The sequence below is a fragment of the Bicyclus anynana genome, chromosome 1 (assembly GCF_947172395.1).
Source record: "Bicyclus anynana chromosome 1, ilBicAnyn1.1, whole genome shotgun sequence".
Lineage (NCBI taxonomy): Eukaryota > Metazoa > Arthropoda > Insecta > Lepidoptera > Nymphalidae > Bicyclus > Bicyclus anynana.
In genome coordinates, this window is record NC_069083.1 from 11,099,658 (window position 1) to 11,108,314 (window position 8,657).

General features: G+C 33.6%; 1 protein-coding gene across 4 annotated transcripts in view; it reads right to left on the bottom strand.

The window, feature by feature from the left end:
* The window catches only part of LOC112055509 (myosin-IIIb), a 59,114-nt gene extending 52,667 nt beyond the window's left edge, over positions 1–6,447 (bottom strand). For 3 of the 4 annotated variants that reach the window (XM_024095652.2, XM_052882697.1, XM_024095651.2), the window contains exon 1: positions 6,255–6,446. The gene's annotated coding sequence lies outside the window, so the exon portion shown is untranslated. Of the gene's footprint in view, positions 1–6,254 lie in introns of all 4 variants that reach the window. The other variant, XM_024095650.2, reaches the window with a different exon arrangement.
* Positions 6,448–8,657: the final 2,210 nt, after the last annotated feature.

Sequence of the window (8,657 nt, forward strand, 5' to 3'; positions counted from 1 at the left end):
ACATCAAAATCTTCGAAAATCAAGAACCTTATTTTTGAAGACTTATGTAGAAGATTTAACTTTTATAGTACAATGTAGTTAATGTTAGAATATATATTTTTTAATTTCAATACAAATATCTAATTATGGATGTGAATAATTTTTATGTTTTTTTCTTCATATTTGCATACTTATACCTAGTAAATAGATAAAATACTAATAAATAAATAAATAATAAATATACTTAAACAATACACATAACTATCTAGCCCCAAAGTAAGAAGCATACAGATTCAAATTCAAATTCAAAATTCATTTATTTAAAGTAGGCTCAGTTTATAATCACTTTTGACACGTCAGTTGACTATTTGTAAAGATTCTACCACCGGTTCGGAAGGCAGGTTCTGCTGAGAAAATACCGGCAAGAAACGCAACAGTTGCTCTTTTGAAAAAGTCATACAGTATTATAATTTACAATTCTTATAGTTTTACTTACTGTGTAAAGGAATAACAAACATCCATACATACAGTATTACAATTTACATTTGATAACAATTAAATTACAATTTCTTATAGTTTTATTTCCTGTGTGAAGGTGGAAGCTGATCCAATGGCCTCCAAGCACCTTTGTCGTTAAGGAACTCATCAATAGTGTAGTAACCTCGACTAAATGTTTTTTAACACATTGCTTAAAGTTGTGCATTGGCAAGTCCATCACAGACAGAGTAGCTTGAGTTATGGGTGCTAAGATAGTTGATATTATAATATTAATATACAATTATATACTACATATAAATACTTATATAATGTATAAATATACACAGACACTGGAAAACACTCATGCTCATCACACAAATATTTTCCAGTTGTGGGAATCGACCCACGGTCGTGGATGCAGAAAGCAGGGTCTGCGCCACGCGACCGTCTTACTAATGTGTACTTCCATCTTATAATGCCTAGTATTTTTTTTTTCATTTATTTTTAAAGGAATATTTGTCATATCATTTTAATATGACCAATATTCCCATTCCCCTCCAACTAGTCGGGAAAGACTGTATTAGGAGTGGGTACGACAATAGGTACTCCTCATTGAATACCCTTGAGCTACTTATTGATATTGTTCATCGCATTGTAGCATCTAATAAATATTTTATTACATTCAAACCATAGTGGAACATCCGGCGGTGCTGAATCTGTAATGTCTTTATGCAATTAGATCCGGAAGAGTCTAGCGCGTCGACCGCGAACCGATTAATATTTATTTGTCGCATACATGTAAACACACTTTTACATTCAAACAATGCGTTTTTATTCGGTTGAGTTAAGAATTGGTTTAAAGTAAACAATAGGTTTTAGTATAAAACATAGAGCCGTGATAGCCCAGTGGATATAACCTCTGCCTCCGATTCCGGAGGGTGTAGTTTCGAATCCGGTCCGGGGCATGCACCTCCAACTTTTCAGTTGTGTGCATTTTAAGAAATTAAATATCATGTATCTCAAACGGTGAAGGAAAACATCGTGAGGAAACCTGCATACCAGAGAATTTCCTTAATTCTCTGCGTGTATGAAGTATGCCAATCCGCATTGGGCCAGCGTGGTGGACTATTGGCCTAAACCCTCTCATTCTGAGAAAAGACTCGAGCTCAGCAGTGAGCCGAATATGGGTTGATGACGAACGAAACAATAGGTGCAAAATAATTTGTGCGGTCGGGGATCCCAGTCAGTTTTATCATTCAAAATTAAATAATTATAAAATAGCGAATTTTAAGTTACTAGCAGGCACTCCGTGGTTTTATCCGCGTAGTTTTCGTTTTTATGCTTGCGTGGCTTGCTATGGATAATTTTTTTTTATATCAGTTCAATAGTTATAGAGATTTGCTACTCCTATAACCTCACAAACATCTTGTTTTCTTAAAAAAATAATATAAATGACATTTACATGTTAGACATAAACAAAGCGTCAATGTGTTAACACACACACATACATACACAACTTAACAGTTGTTTGTGTATCTGTTTATCTAACGCTTTTTTCGTTACCTACGTGACGATTTCTGCCAGTTCCTTCGTTGCAAAAAGCTTTGTTACATTTGTATTCGCTATAATATTTGTAGTCACGTCGTCAATTGACCCTTTATTCCAATAATAGCTGCATCCGTCCGTAACCGTAATTGAAGACCGATCAGTAAGGACGCCCTTTTTAGAGTTCCGTAGTCAAAGAAGAACCAAATATGTGGGTGTGTTATCATCATTTTTCTATTTTGTAATCCTTTTGTAAAATATTAAAGTTTGAAGAGGTAATTTTTGTTAGTGAACGAGCATAATCGACCAAATCAAACCAGTAAATATCGATCGAACGAAGTCGATAGAATTCGACCAACCAAAAACCACTCTTCCACTACTACTATTGGTGAAGTATAGTACTACTACTAAACCCTACACTGCGTGTGCGCTAGATGATAACTCGACCGGTTCTTTCAACTAGGTTGAAGTATATCTTATTTTTTTTCCATATTCTATAATATCTATCTTCAAAAATAATAAAGCTCATTTAAAGTTCAGTAAACAACAAAAAAATCATGAAAAGCAAGTAATTAATGAAAGTTTGTTAACGAATCCACGTAAGTAAGTGATTATTTACCTTATTTAAGAATATGTGGTGAATGTTTAATTTGTATTGGAACTTGTACAAGAAAAAAAAATGATCCATACGTCAAATGAGCCAATTAATACAAAACAAAACAATACTGAGACATAGTGCTAGAAAATTATTGTGTGAAAATTCTGACAATGTTGGTGCAAAACATAAATTTGTGCAATGAGAACTAGAATGAAACACTGATTGTATGAAAATTGGATGATCATTGAATCGTAACGGCATCGAGACTAATGGTGTTACACGTGGACGGTGCGCGTGCGCCGATACCAGAGCAATGGATTACATACACGTATAATTGAAAGAGCGGTATACTCGTGATTCGGCTGACCATCTCTTACAATTAGCAATGCGGGACACAAATATTCATAAAGAAGCCATTCGATAGCCAAAGTTTGTTAAAAACACCGATGTAAATCGTTAGATGGGCCCTTCCATATTAAAGGACGCACAATTTTATGTCACTACCCAAAGACGTGCACGCACACCTTATCTTAGTACGTAACAAGCGCATGCTGTGAGTGGACGTGGACTTAAAAAAATATTTACTGTTTTTTCTTATTTTAATCCCTTAATTATGCCTTCGTGTTCATTTTGGAAGTGTAAAAACACAAGCCACAACATGAATAAAGAGAAATGTATTAAGAGTGATGACGTACTCAATGTGCGAAACCAATGACAATTCCACGGCGCTTTGAGGCCCATCTAACGATCTACGATCGATGGTTAAAAACATTTACTACACAATTGATGAATTCCTTAACGATAAAGATGTTTGGATCAGCTTCCACCGTCACATAGGAAGTAGAAGTAAAAGAAGTTTAAAAATAAATGTAAATTATAATATTGTATGATTACAAAAAAAAACTCAACAGATTCTACCTTCCAAACCAGTCTTTACAAATAGTCAAACTTGAAAAAAGCTTGTAAACTAAGCCTACTGTAATTCAAGTTATCACTCTATCAAAGATAGTTAGATAAGTTGTTCAAATTACTTCTGAAAAAGTATTATTAAAAAGTACCACGTAAAAAGTTTTTGACAGCTTGATAGCCACAGAATAGATATACCCAAATTAAAATCCATTGCTCGTTTTGGCACACTATAAATTATCGTAATATCTTCTACTTTTTGTCATGTAGGTATGTAGTAGATAGTAGGTGACCCAAAAAGGGAAAAATATCTTATCAGAGTAGCTAACACACCACAATATTTTATGCATATTTTGTGATTTCGCAAAGTTTCGTACGAGTTAACGACGATTATAATAAAATCTAAGGTTTTATTACTTCTTAAAATTGTCTATTGTCTTTTGTTTGAATACGTGATATACTTGTTGTTTAAAAAAATGCTATTTGATATACTCGTATATTATATATACTGAAAACATTAGTATATATACCTACTAATGTTTTCAGAATATATATTATTAATCACATCTTCAATATTATCTTCATGCAAGTTCTTGTTATTTACTGTGGCATACAGTACCGCAAACTATAAAAAAACATTTTTTATACGAGACATGAGTGGTTTCATGACGTGGAACTTGTCATGAGACCATGCATGACGTTGAATATTATGTTCTGATAAATGTACTATGTTACATGATTTGTTTTAAAATAAGGTTCTATAGATATTAATATAAGATTTGACGTTGACGGTATAGTTGTACAAATTACATTTATTCATGGATGTCCATAAATATTTTGTATAGGTATTTGGTCACCCTAGATACACCTTAATGGCAAGTCATTTGGGCATCGTTCTTTGAATGGTATTTGATGTTGATGATAGAAGTTTTGCTTTGAAGACTTTATTTTGTAAATCTGCCTATTAAAACCGATCTAAAACTTTCACAATTTGTTCCAATAAGTCTGTTGATATGTCAATAGTGGGCGTATATGCTTTACTTTTTACCCGACTGCATCAAAAGGAGGATAATGTTTTTCGAGCGTATGTAGGTATGTATGTGTGTGTGTGTGTATGTCCATTTCTTTAAGACGCCAGATGTCTAGACGGATTTTGACATAAACGACAGAATTGTGGTAGTGACATAGGCTATAAAAATTTTCAAAATGGCCTCCGTAAATGAAAAAAGTTGGAGGTGGGTTTGTTTTTTTTCTTATCCTAACAATATGGGTATCACTTGAAAGGGCGTGCTGGGACCATTACAAAAATAAATGTATATACCTACGTATATATCACTGTTTTAACATAAATTGTCAAAAAAGTAATTATATTGGGAGAATCAAGTCAAGGGAAGGTAAGAAGTCCAAAAAAAATATTAAAAAACATTAAACCCGACTACTGAAGCGTATTGAACTGGTAAGAGAAACACAAGTATTACAATATCTATTTATTTTCAAATTCAAAAATATTAATCATAGCAGGCAGACAAACGGGTATAGAAAGATCTACCAAAACTATGTTTGTCGCCGCATGCGGCACCTTAAAGTTTTAAATCTGAAAAGGAAAATGCCCATCCCCGGCCCAGGCCTACCCTTATCCTACCCCGCAACTTATTTATATCTAATAAAATCTTGATAGTTCTACTATTATAATGAAATCATTACTTTATCAAAAAAAAGTTTGCTACAACTTTTTACGACATTTTCGATACATCATTAATTTGCCCCCTGAGTATTACGATATTTTTTGAAGACTTATGATTGGTTTGTTTGTTCGTTTTCTTGTTTGTAAAGCTTTTTGGGAACAGAAAAAAATAATACAGCTTCAAATGTTATTTCGCTGCTTTGGTACACCGGCGAATATTTTGCTTTATGAGAGTGATAAAAAAATAGATATTTTTTTTATACTTCATATTATCATCTCCATATACTTTTATTACGTATTACCTGTGTTCTCTGGGCCGACGTTGTATTGGCCGGTGGGCATTTCCCTATATATTGATATTGTGATACTTGTTTTCTTCTTTCAGTTTATTACGCTTAAGTAGTCGGGTTTTTTATAATAAAACTTTTGCTTTTGTACGGTGATGCAATATAACAATTTAGGTACCTATGTAAGTATTTGGCTGCACTTCAATGCAGCTTCTATAACGGAAGTTACTTGAACGCATCGAGCAGGTAGGTGCATAAATACCTACCCACTTGCAATAAAAAGCACGCTGTATCTACTTTAAGTTTTTTATAACTCTGCGGTTGTAATCAAGGTCATCGTTGCATTATATTAAAAAAATGCAATTGCATGGAGTATGGTCTTGGTAGGAATAAAATAAACCATCTAATATGTACGTAGGTAAAGTATTTTTTTTTAATTATCCGCATTACCGAATTTTGATTTTTTAATGAAACATTTTGGTTTACTTTCATAGTTACTAACTAAAACAATAATAGGTACGTTAAGGTAACTAAGTCACTCAATAAATGTAGGTAGTTTGTGGAAAAACACGTGAAAACCACGAAAAATATTGAGCGCCGAATAATACCTACTTACATGCAATCAGAAAACTACAACAAGATAAGTAATTTTGAAAATAAAAAGCTGAATATTCAAAAATTAATATCACACAGCATTATAACATTAATAAGAACCGATGTTTATAAGGAAAAATGTCATGGAATTTATTGGAAAACAATAACATACTCAATTACTCACCGACAGTTACGGAACACCTTAAATTCAACGTCCAATTGATGAAATCGATAGTTAACAACGACACAGAATAATCAAGACACCCAAACACTGTCCAAAACAGAATCGCAACGTATTTACGATGCCGGCATTTGTAACGGAGACCGAGTGAGCGACACGACAGAGCGAACTCAGAATTCACGGACATGTGAAATCAGCTGTAGCTGCGACTATGGCTAACGGAACGTTCCCCCCTTTCCCCCCCGACACTGCCGCATAGCAGATAAGATTATGTTTATTTACTTACGGATAAACTAGCAAAAATTCTAAATTGTTAGCCGTGGGAAACACGAGTACGTAGGTACTTGGCTTGTTTTTAGTTACTATCTCACTCAATTTTATTCGTATTTCGTGATATTGTGATAATAAGATTTCAATTTTCAAACAGTAAGTAAATTGTTTTAAGATTATGCTCATTCAATATCGATATGTGCTATCGCTATTGATGATAATGTAATTTTATAGCAAAGCGGTTTTATAGTGACATTTGTGGTAAATTATTTACTGTATTTATCTATGTTATTTTTTTTTGTCCACACACAAGTATTAAGAGAAACAAACAGAATATACAAAAATCTATATGGTCGTGGACAAAAAAGTATCCACCTCAGCAATATCTCATCATAACCGATATACCAAAGGTATATCAATAATCTAAGTTTTAATATTTAGGATTACTAGATGTATAACACCCAAAATAATGACTAATGCCTGCTTCTATTTCATACTTACCTATAATGCATATTATTTTAGACATTACTTTACAGAATTGTTTTTTATCCCACACTCGAGTCTAAATCTATACCTATGCTATTAGATAGAGGTCTATTTCAATTTAGTTTGAAAACTGCATGAAAATTCTTTCGGGTTTTTCAGCCGTACGGACTTAAATAGAAGAATCGAATTGTACTTAGTTAGATTCTTCATTTGGATTTTCTTTTTATTTTATATAAAAACTTTTTAATACAATTTAATGCATGATATGATTAAAAAAACTTGTCTGACAATAACTTAGGGAAAAGTTGTCGTGGTGTCGTACCTATAAGGTCAACATTTATTGCATCATAAGTAAAATATGCAACAAACATGAGTCACTAGCACCGATGACCGACCGCTTCCAAAGTTTCAAAGAGATAAAAACATTGATCATAATATAGACTCATTATGCTAATATGGTTACCTACTCATCATTATCTATACAAATATTATAAATAGGAAAGATTTAACTGTATGTTTGTCTTATGCCTAACTTTATTTATAGTCATGACACAATACTCGTAAGTGTTCTTTTATTAAAAAAAAATATGGAAATGCCGCCGTTATAAAAGGGTCTATACTATAATTGTATCTTGGTATTATTTCTTATCCAAATAAATTACTTCAGATTCAAGACTGCTTCAATACCTTTATTATCCGACTGCGTCAGAAGGAGGGTAATGTATTTCAACTTATTGAATTGTTCAATTCGTACATTACAAGGAAAAACAGCGTGAGGAAACCTGCATACTAGAGATTCTTTTAATTATCGGCGCGAGTGAAGTCTGCCAAATACGCATTGGGCCTGCGTGGTGGACTATTGGCCTAACCCCTCTCATTCTGAGCAGTGAGCCGTGGTTGATAATGATGATGATGAATGCCGCATTGAAACAGCATGGTTGGCCTTGCTCCAAATCCCCTCTACTATAAAGATAAAGGCCTAGTCCAGCATTAGGCTATTAAAATACGCTTAACCAGCAATGAGTTGTCGATGTTTGAACGCCCTTTGTCACTGTTCCAATTTAACCTTTCGTGATAAGCAGATGAAGCCATATATGAAGAGTCTAACACTAATTTATGAAACCTTGAAAGTAAAGTAGGTACATTGAATTAGTCGCTGCTGACGTAAAACTAAGTTTGGATTGCTAATCGATGCTACATGTAATTAAATAATCGCTTAAATTGTTGTATTGTAAATGTTTAGTCACGGTCAACAACAATATTTTCATTTATATATGTTTTATGAATGCCGAATGTTATGCTTTGGAGTAAACGTAATAATATGTTTGTATGTCTTGTTCGTTGATACGTTCTAAAGTCTAAGCCTATGTTCGGATAACAATGTAGCAATACAATAGATTTGTCTTGTTTTAATTGACCCACTAACCGTTAACAGTCACTATCGGTTGTATTATTGATAATAGCAGGCTAAACGACGCAAGAGTGCTGGGGTAACTAACAAACCCCTTGTTAGTTTTCCGGTTGCCATAATATGCTCTTCGTTCTGCTCCTCGCGCTGCCACGTAGTCGCCGGTTGCTGTGATGTTGCCTGCCTGGCAATACACTGCTCTTCACGCGGAAACCTGGCCACATAACTTCCCTGCTTACTGT